This window comes from Bos grunniens, chromosome 11 (genome assembly GCF_055505025.1).
Source record: "Bos grunniens cultivar Pamir isolate PY7600 chromosome 11, Bosgru_T2T1.0, whole genome shotgun sequence".
Lineage (NCBI taxonomy): Eukaryota > Metazoa > Chordata > Mammalia > Artiodactyla > Bovidae > Bos > Bos grunniens.
Window position 1 is genome coordinate 85,863,467 of NC_141175.1, and position 16,490 is coordinate 85,879,956.

At 39.6% G+C, this 16,490-nt stretch overlaps 1 protein-coding gene across 9 annotated transcripts in view; it reads left to right on the forward strand.

Annotated features, from left to right (window-relative positions):
- Positions 1 to 16,490, forward strand: part of MAP4K3 (mitogen-activated protein kinase kinase kinase kinase 3) — a 184,975-nt gene that overhangs the window by 72,310 nt on the left and 96,175 nt on the right. For 2 of the 9 annotated variants that reach the window (XM_086327337.1, XM_086327338.1), the window contains exon 3: positions 12,671 to 12,732. The exons of the other annotated variants lie outside the window; for them this stretch is intronic. The gene's annotated coding sequence lies outside the window, so the exon portion shown is untranslated. The remainder of the gene's footprint in view (positions 1 to 12,670; positions 12,733 to 16,490) is intronic. 9 annotated transcript variants of the gene reach the window in all.

Sequence of the window (16,490 nt, forward strand, 5' to 3'; positions counted from 1 at the left end):
ACTAATTGAAATTAAGCTAGCACATTAAATGAGTACATAAACTTCACTGAGGTTAGATAATGTTTCTTCAAAACCAGTGTATCCACTGAAGTTGGATATCTTTCATGGAGAAATTGCTGTATAACAAACAAAAGATAAATCGGCAAACAAACTTTTCTGAAGAGCGTAATGTAATCAGTTTAATTAGCAAGCTGTGGAGACAGGAATCTTAAATAGCGGAGAAAGTCAGAATCTGGCCATTTATCAAGCTGGAATAGCAGACATAGATAAAACCTCAAACTCAACAAGAAACAATATTTCTCCCAAGAATGACAGAGCTGTGAAATGTCATAACAAACCCTGTCTTTGAATGACTGTGGCTTGCCAACTCACTGAAAAACTTTGTTTTGGAAAATCAGGCTGTCAGAAACTTGACTTGTGTGTAATTATATCAGGAAGAATAAAACATCCCACTCTTGCCTGGAGAATCTAGGTCTCTCTGACATAGAATAATGGTCTTAATTTACAGCCAAGACACACAGCTCCAGATAAGGGGTTTCTGGACACAGCATCCACATCTGTCTTAACTTTGTAGTTCCTGAGGAAAGAGGATCTTGGTTCACTTTGCAGTCCAGTCCTGAAGTAGACCCTTTACGCACAGCTCTGCTTTGCTCTAAGCCTATCAAAACACAGCTTCATGTAAATCTCACCTGTACTCTGTGTGTGCGTGCTAAGTCACTTCACTGGTGTCCGATTCTTTGCAACCTGTGGCCTGCAGCCCACCAAGCACCTCTGACCCTGGACATCTCCAGGCAAGAATATCGAAGTCAGTTGTCATGCCCTCCTCCGGGGGATCTTCTCAACCCAGGGACTGAACCAGCATCTCTTACATCTCCTGTGTTGACAGGCGAGTTCTTTACCATCGCGCCACCTGGGAAGCCCTATACTCCACTCTTTTATAACTACTATAAATATTATTATAGTTGTAAGTCTTACAGCTTTCATACTCTGCTCAGTTGTGTCCAACTGTTTGTGACCCATGGACTGTAGCCTGCCAGGCTCCTCTGTCCATGGGGATTCTCTAGGCAAGAATACTAGAGTGGGTTGGCATGCCCTCCTCCAGGGGATCTTCCCAACCCAGGTCTCCCACATTGCAGGCAGATTCTTTACCATCTGAGCCACCAGGGAAGGCTAACTATTCTTTCCCAAATCTTGTAACTACTCTTTCTCCTTTGTTTTGTGAGACGGCTGAAGATTGCCCCGGTGTGCAGTCTTGCTTGTTGCAGGGGGTCAGTAAACCTGCTCTTGTCAGACTGCAGGTTTGTTTCTGTGGTTGTTAGGCTGATGGAGCTAGTACACCGCCAGCTCTTGAGACTTACTTTAAAAGAAAGTTAAAAGGGATCCAAATGAACGCTTGTGGCAGAGCCTGCTAATAGAATAGAATGCACAGATACATATTGGGTTCCAGGCCCAAAAGTTCGTTTGGGTTTTACTATATCTTACGGAAAAACTCAAATCAACACAGTACTTTCAGACTTCACTTTCAAGTTCTTATCTTTTTTCTTCTTATTGTGTTTTAAAGTCTATTTTAGAGCCAGAAGATACTTTTTAGGTCATAGATAGATAGTGGTCAGATCTTTTTACAATTTTCAGAACTTGGCGTAGAAAATACTCGAAGGCAGAGAAGTGTCATTTGAACAGTCTCTTCCACCTAATGCTCGCATTTCCTATTGCAGGGAAGCAGGCATGGTGCTTGTAATTTACCCAAGGCCATTCATCTTATTTGTGGACCTGATTCCTTTGACTCTTTACCAGTTGTTCTTTAGTTTTTCACACTAAAGAAATAGTATTTAATTAAAGTTGCTTGCAGTCACTCATTTGTGGTATTTTTTACAGCTTTAGTTATTAAAGTAGAATGTAAATGCAGACAGATAACACTGATTAGGTAGCAGCTCTTGGGAGCAAGGAGAAGGTGATGGCACCCCACTTCAGTACTCTTGCCTGGAGAATCCCATGGACAGAGGAGCCTGGTAGGCTGCAGTCCATGGGGTCGCTAGGAGTCGGACACGACTGAGCGACTTCACTTTCACTTTTCACTTTCCTGCACTGGAGAAGGAAATGGCAACCCACTCCAGTGTTCTTGCCTGGAGAATCCCAGGGATGGGGGAGCCTGGTGGGCTGCCGTCTATGGGGTCGCACAGAGTCGGACACGACTGAAGCAACTTAGCAGCAGCAGCAGCAGCATGGGAGCAACTCTTCTAAGTAGGGAAACTCATTCCTCTTCCAACACCGTGAAAAGTACTGAGATTGATAAGTAGGAAAATTCATCATGAGAAAATAAGGTATGATGTTTTGTTTTCAGAAGAGCATTGTTTATTAAACTGTAAAGCAAAAATTTGAAAGTGTGACTAAATACCAGTAAGACCCATTCCACAGTTTTTTCATGGGGCTCCAGAGTTAACTGTTATGAATCTTCTTTCCTGCCAGCCTTTGACATTAGCCTTCTCTGTCCTGAGAGGTGGGAGAGTGCATTTTCCTCCTCCTTCTCGTGTCACAGAGGGCAGGGAGGAGAATGAGTTATCTGCTGCTTTTCCCATCTTCCTGAGCGCTTGATTAAACCCCTTGCCTCCAGTTGTTTGTTCAGTGCTGCCAGGTGTTGATTGCCCTCATGAAGATAGTTGTTACATGATTCGTGATAATTACTTTTCAAAGGTTAACCATGGATTGCCTAGCCACTCCTTAACATACTAGAGCCACATTATTGTCACAGTAAGCTTGAGGCCCACTGTACTGGTCAGATTAGATATTTACACAGGGCAAGGGAATAATGTTCAAAAATAAAGAAGATGTTTTACTTAGTATATCTGCACTTTCTTCCTGCTCCTCGACCCTATGTCACTTCAGTGATTCAGCTTCGTGAATATTTGTTTAGTACTCAGTTTAATTAGAATAGAAGGTACAAAGACGTGGTTCCTCCCTTCAAAGAGCTTGTTACCCAGTGTGAAAACTAACCGACCAGAAAGCGTGTGTAAGTAGCCTAATTGCAGAGATTTACCCGTTGAGCAGAGTATATGTATGAGTAGTGGTGCTGGCAATAAGGAATGGTGGTGGTTGTGGCTAGAAAAATGTTTCCAATTCACATGTCTCTGAGTAGCTGGCTTTGCTGTTTTCTTGTGAAATACTCTAGATTGGGCCTATTTAGGCAAGATGCTGTCTGACAGAATGTGGTCCACTGGAGAAGGGAATGGCAAACTACTTCAGTATTCTTGCCTTGAGAACCCCATGACAGTATGAAAAGGTAAAATGATAGGATACTGAAAGAGGAACTCCCCAGGTCAGTAGGTGCCCAGTATGCTACAGGAGATCAGTGGAGAAATAACTCCAGAAAGAATGAAGATACGGAGCCAAAGCAAAAACAATACCCAGTTGTGGATGTGACTGGTGATAGAAGCAAGGTCCGATGCTGTAAAGAGCAATATTACGTAGGAACCTGGAATGTCAGGTCCATGAGTCAAGGCAAATTGGAAGTGGTCAAACAAGAGATGGCAAGAGTGAACGTTGACATTCTAGGAATCAGCGAACTATAATGGACATTCTTTAACTCAGATGACCATTATATCTACTACTGTGGGCCGGAATCCCTTAGAAGAAATGGAATAGCCATCATGGTCAACAAAAGAGTCCGAAATGCAGTACTTGGATGCAATCTCAAAAACGGCAGAATGATCTGTGTTTGTTTCCAAGGCAAACCATTCAGTATCACGGTAATCCAAGTCTGTGCCCCAACCAGTAACGCTGAAGAAGCTGAAGTTGAACGGTTCTATGAAGACCTACAAGACCTTTTAGAACTAACACCCAAAAAAGATGTCCTGTTAATTATAGGGGACTGGAATGCAAAAGTAGGAAGTCAAGAAACATCTGGAGTAACAGGCAAATTTGGCCTTGGAATACGGAATGAAGCAGGGCAAAGGCTAATAGAGTTTTGCCAAGAGAATGCACTGGTCGTAGCAAACACCCTCTTCCAACAACACAAGAGAAGACTCTACACATGGACATCACCAGATGGTCAACACCAAAATCAGATTGACTATATTCTTTGCAGCCAAAGATGGAGAAGCTCTATACAGTCAACAAAAACAAGACCAGGAGCTGACTGTGGCTCAGATCATGAACTCCTTATTGCCAAATTCAGACTTAAATTGAAGAAAGTAGGGAAGACCACTAGACCATTCAGGTATGACCTAAATCAAATTCCTTATGATTATACAGTGGAAATAAATAGATTTAAGGGACTAGATATGATTGATAGAGTGCCCGATGAACTATGAACGGAGGTTCTTGACATTGTATAGGAGACAGGGATCAAGACCATCCGCATGGAAAAGAAATGCAAAAAAGCAAAATGGCTGTCTGGGGAAGCCTTACAAATAGCTGTGAAAAGAAGAGGAGCGAAAAGCAAAGGAGAAAAGGAAAGATATTCCCATTTGAATACAGAGTTCCAAAGAATAGCAAGAAGAGATAAGAAAGCCTTCCTCAGTGGTCAATGCAAAGAAATAGAGGAAAACAACAGAATGGGAAAGACTAGCGATCTCTTCAAGAAAATTAGAGATACCAAGGGAACATTTCATGCAAAGATGGGCTCGATAAAGGACAGAAATGGTATGGACCTAACAGAAGTAGAAGATATTAAGAAGAGGTGGCAAGAATACAAAGAAGAACTGTACAAAAAAGATCTTCACGACCCAGATAATCACGATGGTGTTATCACTGACCTAGAGCCAGACATCCTGGAATGTGAAGTCAAGTGGGCCTTAGAAAGCATCACTACGAACAAAGCTAGTGGAGGTGATGGAGTTCCAGTTGAGCTATTTCAAATCCTGAAAGATGATGCTGTGAAAGTGCTGCCCTCAATATGCCAGCAAATTTTGAAAACTCAGCAGAGGCCACAGGACTGGGAAAGGTCAGTTTTCCTTCCAATCTCAAAGTAAGGCAATGCCAAAGAATGCTCAAACTACCGCACAATTGCACTCATCTCACACGCTAGTAAAGTAATGCTCAAAATTCTCCAAGCCAGGCTTCAGCAGTATGTGAACCGTGAACTTCCAGATGTTCAAGCTGGATTTAGAAAAGGCAGAAGAACCAGAGATCAAATCGCCAACATCCACTGGATCATCAAAAAAGGAAGAGAGTTCCAGAAAAACATCTTATTTCTGCTTTATTGACTATGCCAAAGCCTTTGACTGTGTGGATCACAGTAAACTGTGGAAAATTCTGAAAGAGATGGGAATACCAGACCACCTGACCTGCCTCTTGAGAAACCTATATGCACTGTCAGGAAACAACAGTTAGAACTGGACATGAAACAACAGACTGGTTCCAAACAGGAAAAAGAATACGTCAAGGCTGTATATTGTCACCCCGCTTATTTAACTTACATGCAGAGTACATCATGAGAAACGCTGGGCTGGAAGAAGCACAAGCTGGAATCAAGATTGCCGGGAGAAATATCAATAACCTCAGATATACAGATGACACCACCCTTATGGCAGAAAGTGAAGAGGAACTAAAAAGCCTCTTGATGAAAGTGAAAGTGGAGAGTGAAAAAGTTGGCTTAAAGCTCAACATTCAGAAAACAAAGATCATGACATCCGGTCCCATCACTTCATGGGAAATAGATGGGGAAACAGTGGAAACAGTGTCAAACTTTATTTTTTGGGGGCTCCAAAATCACTGCAGATGGTGACTGCAGCCATGAAATTAAAAGATGCTTACTCTTTGGAAGAAAAGTTATGACCAACCTAGATAGCATTTTCAAAAGCAGAGACATTACTCTGCCAACAAAGGTCCGTCTAGTCAAGGCTATGGTTTTTCCAATGGTCATGTATGGATGTGAGAGTTGGACTGTGAAGAAAGCTGAGCGCCGGAGAATTGATGCTTTTGAACTGTGGTGTTGGAGAAGACTCTTGAGAGTCCCTTGGACTGCAAGGAGATCCAACCAGTCCATTCTGAAGGAGATGAGCCCTGGGATTTCTTTGGAAGGAATGATGCTAAAGCTGAAACTCCAGTACTTTGGCCACCTCATGTGAAGAGTTGACTCATTGGTAAAGACTCTGATGCTGGGAGGGATTGGGGGCAGGAGGAGAAGGGGACGACAGAGGATGAGATGGCTGGATGGCATCACCGACTCGATGGACGTGAGTCTGAGTGAACTCTGGGAGTTGGTCATGGACAGGGAGGCCTGGCATGCTGCGATTCATGGGCTTGCAAAGATTCGGATACGACTGAGCTACTGAACTGAGGCAAGATGCTGTGTGAAAGAATACTGATTGAACAGAGGAGCTAATATCTCCTGATTCACTTGGTGAGTCCAGAGAGGTTGTGAGGTTCATTTCACTTGGGGTAATTAAGAAAAGAACTGTTCAGCTGAGTCTTTAAGGCTGGCTGGCATTTTGCTGGCAGTATAAGAGAATGGAGAGTATTTCATATGAGGATAATGTGAAAGCAGAGGTGATATTGACTTACTAGGCCTGTTTGGAAAATTGTAGTTTGATTTAACTACAGCGGTATGCTCTGTTGTATTCCCCAGTGGCTCAGATGGTAAAGAATCTGCCTGCAGTGCAAGACACCTAGGTTCAATCCCTGGTTTAGGAAGACCCCCGTAGAAGGGACTGGCTACCCACTCTAGTATCTTGCCTAGAGAATTTCATGGACAAAGGAGCCTGGTGGGCTAAGGTCCATGGGATCACAAAGAGTCAGACACAACTGAGTGACTAACAGTAGTGACTGTTCTCTGTTTGTCATAGTGGGAAATAAATAGGAAATATGGTAGGAAATAAGATGTGAAAAGCAGATTGATTATAGTTTATGGAGAACCATAAATGTAATAGCACAGAGATTTAGACTCTACCCTGTGGATAATGGGATTTTTTAAAAATAGGTTAGTAGTGTGGTCAGTATACACAGGATAGATGGAGAAGAGAGACTCCCCTGGTAAGAAGACCTGTTCCTATTAAAACATCCACACTTGAGTAGCATGGTAGGCAGGGATGGGCAGGATTTTAGGGTGAAGGAATGAGACTTAAAATGTGACTGATAAGACAAAGGATAAGGAAGAAGTACTGTCTGTGTTAACATTAGGGGCAGATGTAAGTCAGAATTTAGTTTGTGGGGAGAATAGTTTTGCCATACATTTTTTATTTTCGGGAATGGTAGCTTAGTGAGTTGATTGTGGTTTATGCCTCATGGCCTCAAGAATAGATCAAGAGCCACTATAAAACTTTATTTAAAATCAGGTCTTCTGAGAGAGAACCAGAATGTCTGAAAGCTTGAAGCATCTCAACATTAGAACTCTCCCTGAATAATAGACTGTGGTTCTCGTTGGTAAGCCTCTAGAGATACAAGTTTTACCCTGTATTCCTTCAGTTCAATTCAGTCACTCAGTCACTTGCGACTCTTTGCGACCCGATGAATCCCAGCACGCCAGGCCTCCCTGTCCATCACCAACTCCCGGGGTTCACCCAAACTCATGTCCATCAAGTCGGTGATGCCATCCAACCATCTCATCCTCTGTCGTCCCCTTCTCCTCCTGCTTGTATTCCTTACTTGGCTTAAAATCTGTGCCATGCTTTATTTTTCCTTCTCTCTGTTCTTACTCCAGAAACCTTTTGTAGCCTGGTACAAGACCTACTTTGCATAGAGAGACTCTAGCTATGCTACTGTACATTTTTACCAGAGTAGGAAAGATAGAATCCAAAGACTGGGAATTCACCTCTTGTGTTGAGGGCACATGACTTATTTTGGATCGTCCATCGGAGCCACATAGGTAAACCTGGCTCTCAAAAGAAGAGCTGGATCCAGGTAAGAGAAAAAGAGACCTAGCATGCTAGTCAGGAATCTCATATTAAACCATTCTTCCCTCACTACCTGGAGACCATCTGTTACCACTGAGGAATGTTTTCTCATATGTGCCTTTAACTTGAGAAGGCAGCGGAATTTATTTCTTTAAGGAGAAAAAAAAATCTTAATATATTAAGCACAGATATATACACACAGTACATAAACAGAATACCTGTGGCATTAAATTTCCATGGAGAGAGGTGACAAGACCAAAAGGTTGATAAACATTGCATTAGAGTAAGACTTTTTTGAGAGTGAGGATCATGTTTTCTTTAAACCAAAAACTAAACCTAATCATCCAATAGAAGCTATTTTGGCGGCTATACCAAGCTGGATATTTTGATCTTTCCATTTCAGTAAGGGACTTTTTTTCTTGATCCTATTGAACCCAAGTTCAAAATTGGTTCATAACAATTTATGCAAAAATAAGTGATACTTATCTTAAGCATTGTTAATCATGAACACTTACTAGAAGACAAGCAAATAAACAGGCTGTAAGTTATGTTTAAACAAAATTCAGCTGAGTAAATTTGTAGATCTAATTGGTTGTATTCGGTGACTCATGAATCGAGCAGAATCCTGTCTGGCAACTGGCACAGCCCTCCTAGGGGATGTACAAAATGGAAAGCTTTTAGAGGAAGAAATATGGGACAGGGGACCTTTAGCAAAAGAAAGGAAGGATTATTGTTAGACCAGGACATCTTTTGTGGGGAAGGAATAGCAAGGGTTTTATCCTACAGGTTGCTTTTTCCTCCTCAGTGAGGTTGGAGAGGGCCCGTGTGACGGATTAGCTAATTGATGCTGACCAGAAAATCCCAAACTGCTTGGTCAGGATTACATTCCTGGTGAAAGCTCAAACTGCATTCGGGTTAGGTTTTTGATCTAGGTTAGATATCATGGCCTTTAGTACAAGTGATGCCATCTTAGACCTGTGATTTTCCTTTTTTTAATCTCTCTTTATCAGGTATTTTCATCAGATGAAATATTTGAAGTGTCATTTTCTTCATTCTCAATCCTTAAAAATACATACATTGATATTATAATTAATTTTTCTGTATGTCAAAATATCAGGAAGTCAGTAGGATTATTAGATGCTCCCTTTATATTTCTGTTTGGTATTATAGTTTGACTATTTCTCCAAAAACCAAAAATTAGGTGCTGGTTTTATGGTTTTACAAAAAGTATCTTATAATAGTATGTCATTACTTAAAGCCGATTTTATCTTTTTTAAAACCAGTCATTAGATCTCATGTCTTCTTAGCTTAAGATAGTAATTGAACTTCCTGGTATTCTGGTAATTTGTGATAATAATTGACAGCTTGTTTAAGGGAATCATAACAGCTCTGGGTTGTGAGCCATGGTTTTACTGAAATTATTTCCATTTATTGTTTCTGTAGTATGAGATGGGGTTTATAAATTGTGTACTTGGAATGGTGCGTGCTCAGTCGCTTCAGTCATATCTGACTCTTTGTGACCCTGTGGACCACATATCATATTAAAAGATAAATTAAAACTGATCTTGTAATTAAAATACTTCTATATAATAGGACAGGTAAATATTACCATTTCTCTGTGTTTGAAATAGAAGGAAGATTTGTGAATACCCACATTGTGGGCGTGAGAAACCTTACTTATTCCCATAGTTTAAATTGTTTCCTCAGGCCATAGGACACTGTGTGTATGTCTGTGTGTTTGTATTTAAGAACACATAACATTAGGTCTACCCTCTAAATAAACTTTTAAGTGTATCAAGCATATCAATAACATGATACGCTGTTAAGTATATCATGCAATACAGTTATAGCAGTATTGCTAACTGAAAACTTAAGCTGTATAGAGGGTCTCCAACAGGATTGAAACTCTAAATCTATTGAACAGCACTTCCTCACCACTCCCACCCCACTCAGCCTCCAGATCCTGGCAACCCCCGTATTTTTTCTGTTTCCATGAGTTTGACTACTGTAGATATCTTATAAGTGGAATTATGTAGTATTTATCCTCTGTGACTGACTGATTTCACTCAGCATGTGCTCGGGGTCCATCTTCAAGGTTTATCAGTGTTGTTGTATATGCCAAAATTTCCTTCTTTCTGTGGTTGAAGAGTGTTCCATTGTGTGTGTGTGTGTGTGTGTGTGTGTGTGTGTACGTACCACATTTTCTTCATCTATTCATGCATCACTGGACCTCTTAGCCATTGTGAATAATGCTGCAGTAACCATGGGAGTGCTGATATATCTTCGAAATCCTGATTTTAATTCTTTTGGTTAAATACCCAAAAGTGGTATTGCTAGATCAGATGATGGTCCTATTTTTAATTTTTTGATCAACTTCCATTCTGTTTTCCATAGCAGCTGCATCATTTTGCATTTCTACCAAGAGTGTACACGTGGTCCGATTTGTTCACATCCTTGTCAACACTTGTTATTTTCACTATTTTTTGTAGTTGCTGTCCTAAGAGGTGTGAGTTAACACCTCTTTGTGGCTTTGCGTTTGTGTATTTGCAAATGTGGATTTGCATTTTCCTTCTGATTAGTGATGTTGAACAAGTATTTGTATACCTCTGGGCTGTTCGTAATGTCTTCTTTGGAGAATTATCTATTGAAGCCCTTTGCCCATTTTTTAATAAGGGTTTTTGTTTTGTTGGGGTTTTTTGTTTATTTTTGCTATTGAGTTGTAGGAGTTACTTAGATACTTTGGATACTAATCTCTTATCATATATATGATTTGCACATATTTTCTTATTCTTTAGGCTCCTTTTTTGCCCTGCAACAGCTTTCTAGTTTAATGTAGTTGCACTTTTCTATTTTTGCTTTTGTTCCTTGTTCTTTTCACATCATAGCCAAGAAGTCATTCCAAGACCAATGTTAAAGATGTTTTCCCTTTATTGTTTCTGGTCTTGGGTTTAAGTCTTTAATCCATTTTGAGTTGATTTTTGTGTGCGATGTAAGAGACAGATGGATCTCGTGTCACGTTTCTGTATGTGGATATCCACTGTTCCCATCACCAGTTGTTGAAGGGACTAGTCTTTCCCTATTCTGTAGTCTTGGCACCTTTGTTCACATCTACTGATCATATGTATATGGGTTTATTTCTGGGCTCTCCATTCTCTTCCATTGGTCTGTAGGTCTGTCTTTATGCCAGTACTGAAAGGTTTTGATTACTGTAACTTTGATTCTTGTTTTGGATAATCAAGGTCTTTCATAATGGTTTCATATGATTTTTAGCATTGTTTTTTCTAATTCTGTTTTTTCAAAAATGCCATTGGGGTTTTTACTGGGATTGCATTGAATTTGTAGATCACTTTGGGTAGTATGGACACTTTAACAATATTAAGTCTTTTAATCCATGAATATGGGTGTCTCCATTTATTTCTTTAATTTATTTCAGCAGTACTTTGTAATTTTAAGTATGCAAGTCTTTCATCTTCTTGATTAGTTTATTCCTAAATATATTACTCTTTTTTCATGAAATTGTGTAATTGAGATCTTCTTCATTTCCTTTTCTGAGTGTTCGTTGCTTGGGTATGTTGATTTTGTATCCTAAAACTTCGCTGAATTCATTTATTCTAACAGTTTTCCTGTGGAATTATTATAATTTTCTACATAGAAGATCATCTTGTCTGCAAACAAAGACAGTTTTACTTCTTCCTTTCCAATTTGGATGCTTTTTATTTCTTTCCCATCTCTCTGGTCACAGGACATTTAACATGATCCAAAATAGACAAAGAATCAAAAAGATGAGAATTCTTTTGGGTGTATCAATTTTTAAATAAGAGCTACTCATTTAAAAATAATGCCTACTACAAATGCCTATCTACAAATTCAATGCAATCCCAGTAAAAATCGTTCCCTTGTGTCAGTTTTTTTTCCAGATGAATTTAGTTATAATTTTTTTATGTTCAAAGGAAGATTTAATTGGTATTTTGGTTGGAATTAATAATTACATTAATTCAGAGATAAATTCATGAAACAGTTGTCATCTTTACCATAGTAAATTCTTTTGTTCATAAGTGAAATGTTTTTCCACTTTTTTCAATATCTTCTAACTCCAAAAATACTTAAAATATTTAATTAAATGTAGCCCACACATTTTAAAGCTTATCTTTAGGTACGTAATTTAATTTGATGTATGTATTCTAACTTGTTGACTTGATTTTTTTTTTTTTAATTGTTTCTGGTTGTTTTTTCAGTTGATTTTTTTTGTTTGTTTGTTTTCTTGCTTTCCAAGAACACAATAATATATATTGCAGATAGTGAGAACTTTGTATTTCTACTATTCATACTACCTTATTTTTTCACTTGTGGGTTTCAGTTGCTTAGTACTTCTAGAATAATTCATTAAGTCCTTCAGACTCCCTTCAGACTGAATGCCCCTATTATGTGTTGGGAGACAAGAGTAAATAAACAGAGAGTGTATTAGATGTGATAAGTGCTGTGGAGCAAAATGAAGCAGAGTAAGAGTGTTGTAGAGTTGTAGTTGTGAGTTGCTGTTTTATATGGGGTTATCAGAGGTCTCGTCTTAGAGGGAACAGTTGAGTGGAGCCCTAGAGGAAGTGAGAAATCAAGGCAGCTGAATAAAAAGTACACAGGCTTTGTTTGAGTCAGGAGCTGTGTATGGTATTCACGGAAGAGCAAGGGAGCCAGTGTGGCTGAAGCAGAGTAAGTGGGGGAATAGTAGGAGAAATGGAAGTAGGTTTACAAATAACAAATCATACTGGGTGACAGCAACAGAGGTAATAGTTATTAAACATGTGTGAGACCTTGTTCTAGCTACTTCTTTCATTTAATCTTTGCAGTAACCTTCAGAGGGAGACACTGTTATTTCGATTTCATAATGAGGAACCTGAGCTCAGAGAAGGTGAGGATTTGCCTAAGATCATACAACCAGAACGTTGTGAAACCAAGTTTCATAGTTCAATATTTTGATTCCAAAATACTTGTCCCTAATCTTGACCCTGTGCTAGACATGTTGAGTCCAGCAGCAAAGCGTAGATTTAATGTTACAGAAATAAGGGAGTCAATCCATTTCAGTGAATGGCAACTCCATCTTTCCAGTTGCTCAGACTATATGTTTGAAAGTGGTATTTAACTCATCTCATTTTTTCATACTCTACTTCCAGTCAGACTGAACCAGTTGGCCCTATCTTTAAAATAGATCAAGTTGGTGATCACATCTTTCCATCATCACTGCTCCAGCCCTGGTGCAAGCCAGTGCACATCTCCAGGGATTGATACACAACCTTCTGAATGATTTCCCTGCTCCCATTGCTCCTTTTGTTTTCCACCCAGCAGTCAGTGTTAGCATGTCAGGTCTTTGCGGATTCCTGTCTCAGGGTACAAGACAAAGTGCTCACATATGATATACCCCATCATCACCCACATCTTCTGCGCTCTCTCCTAGCTCACTCCACACCAAGCACAGCAGCCTGCCTCCTATTCCAAGAAGCCAGGCAGTTTGACCCTTTTCAGGGGCTCCCTTCCCCTTTGTATCTTTAGTCAAATATCTTCTTTCTCACCCACTCTCTTTAGCCATTCCTGCCAAATCCCTATTCCCTCCTTTGCTTCATTTTTCACCTTACTACTCATTGCTTTCGAATATACTATATAATTTTGCTGACTTATTTTGTTCATTGCCTGTCTACTTACATTAGAAGGTAAGCTCTGCAATGTCAGGGATTTTTGTTTGTATTTTTTTTTAAACTGGTGCCATCCCATTACTGGCAGATAGTAGTTGTTAGTAAAGATCTGTTGAATAACTTTAAAAAAAGAGAGAAGGGAGTTACTTAAGGTTTGACTCTAAGGTATTATAGTGATGATTGTGCAGCATTTTTTATCCCCTGTAAGTTTCCTAAAGTCAAGGAAAGTCTTGTTCATTTCTAGAACTCTGCCCATGCTCTTTAGTATGTCCTCTTTTATGTCATATTAGCTGCTCAGTGTGTGGTGATTGTTGAATGTCTTCTCAACACAGAATGTCCTAAGAATAACTATTCATCTTCACCCAAATGAAAGCACTAGATATTTTCACAAATAATATATATACACAAATACATCCTCATACACATATTTCTTTACATGCTTACACACTAACGTAAATCAGATCTATAACAAAATAACTTGCTTTTAAACTCTTTAAAAGTTGTAATTAAATGTTTTAAATTCTAATCTGTATTGTTAGTTACCACGTTAATTAACTTTTGATACTGCAAAGAATTATTTCATTATCATGATGACATTTGTCATGACACTTCTAGAAAAACATGTTGGCTTCTGAGAGACATGAACATGTCACTTAGAAGAGACACATAAAGATGCCCCAAGGAAAATTTAAAAAACAAAGAATCAAGAAACAAAAAACCAAAGGTAATTGAGGGTGACATGTAAACTTGTTTATTACTTCATAAGGAAAGAACTAGGGAAACAGAAGACTCACAGTTTACAAGTAGACCCAGACTTGGTTTCCTAAAGACTTGTCTGTTGGTTCACCTCCCAGTACAGATAATCCTTACATTTGCCTGTTTTTCTTATAACCTCTCCTTCCACTCATTGTGCAGATACACATAAGAATACTTGGACTTAGATACATAAACTGTTAAAAAGACCACAGTGGTAGTGCTACCCTGCCAGTTGTTCTCTTTTGACAGCTTCACCATATTTATCTAGCAACAGTGTTTGTGGAATTTTATTTGCTTTATTGAATTTTTTGCCGATTTTTTGAAAATGTAAGTGGATAGCTTATTAAGACGAAAGTGAAAGTGAAGTCACTCAGTCATGTCCGACTCTTTGCGACCCCATGGGCTGTAGCCCACCAGGCTCCTCCATCCATGGATTCTCCAGGCAAGAGTACTGGAATGGGTTGCCATTTCCTTCTCCAGGGGATCTTCCCAACCCAGGGACTGAACCCGGGTCTCCTGCATTGTAGGCAGACGCTTTACCATCTGATCCACCAGGGAAATCCATTAAGACAAAGTGCTTATGTTAAGAGTAGGTCTTACAGCTCTCACATATATGAATAGCTTTTTACAGGAAAGCATTAAATTAAAAATGTATAAAAAATGGACCAAATACAAATGTCTATAATCTTATTCATTTTATCTGTCCTCTGTCTGTTAAAAGGATAGTCTTGTGTTTGTAATCCACTAAAACATTTGTGAATTAACAGTTTGGAAAAGCTACAGTTTGGACAACCTTTTTAGTAAGTGGTTGGTAATTGCATCACTTTAGGATAATGCTAACTGCTGTAATAACTAAACTAGAGCATAATAAGTTTTCATTATCTTCATTATATCCACCATAGTTTGACCTCAGGTCAAACAACAGGGAGGGAACACAGCCCCACCCATCAACAGAAAACTGGATTAAAGACTTACTGAGCATGGCCCCCTCCATCAGAACAAGACCCAGTTTCCCCCTAGTCAGTCTCTCTCATCAAGAAGCTTCCATAAGTCTCTTACCATTAGAGGGCGAACAGAATGTAAACCACAGTCACAGAAAACTAACCAAACTGATCACGTGGACCACAGCCTTGTCTAACTCAATGAAACCAGGAGCTATGCCGTGTAGGGCCACCCAAGATGGACAGGTCATGGTGGAGAGTTCTGACAAAATGTGGTCCAATGAAGAAAGCAATGGCAAACCACTTCAGTATTCTTGCCTTGAGAACCCCATGAACAGAATGAAAGGCAAAAAGATGGGACACTGAAAGATGAACTCCCCAGGTCAGTAGGTGCCCAATTGCCACGGGAGATCAGTGGAGAAATAACTGCACAAAGAATGAAGAGACAGAGCCAAAGTAAAAACAACACCCAGTTGTGGATGTGACTAGTGTTGGAAGTAAAGTCTGATGATGTAAAGAGCAATATTGCATTGGAACCTATAATGTTAGGTCCATGAATCAAGGCAAATTGGAAGTGGTCAAACGGAGATAGCAAAAATGAATATCAACATTTTAGGAAACAAAAACGGACTGAAATGGGTGAATTCAATTTAGATAACCATTATATCTACTACTGTGGGCAAGAATCCCTTAGAAGAAATGGAGTAGCCATCGTAGTAAACAGAAGAGTCCAAAATGCAGTACTTGGATGCCTCTCAAAAACGACAGAATGATCTCTGTTTGTTTCCAAGGCAAACCATTCAGTTATCACAGTAATCCAAGTCTGTGCCCCAACCAGTACTGCTGAAGAAGCTGAACAGTTCTATGAAGACCTACAAGACCTTCTAGAATTAACACACACAAAAAGATGTCCTCTTCATTATAGGGGACTGGAATGCAAAAGTAGAAGTCAAGAGCTACCTGGAGTAACAGGCAAATTTGGCCTTGGAGTACAAAATGAAGCAGGGCAAAGGCTAACAGAGTTTTGCCAAGAGAACACACTGGTCATAGCAAACGCCCTCTTCCAGCCCCAGAAGAGGAGACTGTACTCATGGACATCACCAGATGGTCAATACAGAAATCAGATTGATTATATTCTTTGCAGCCAAAGATGGAGAAGCTCTATACAGTCAGCAAAAACAAGACCAGGAGCTGATTGTGGCTCAGATCATGAACTCCTTAATGCCAAATTCAGACTTAAATTGAAGAAAATAGGGAAAACCACTAGACCATTCAGGTATGAT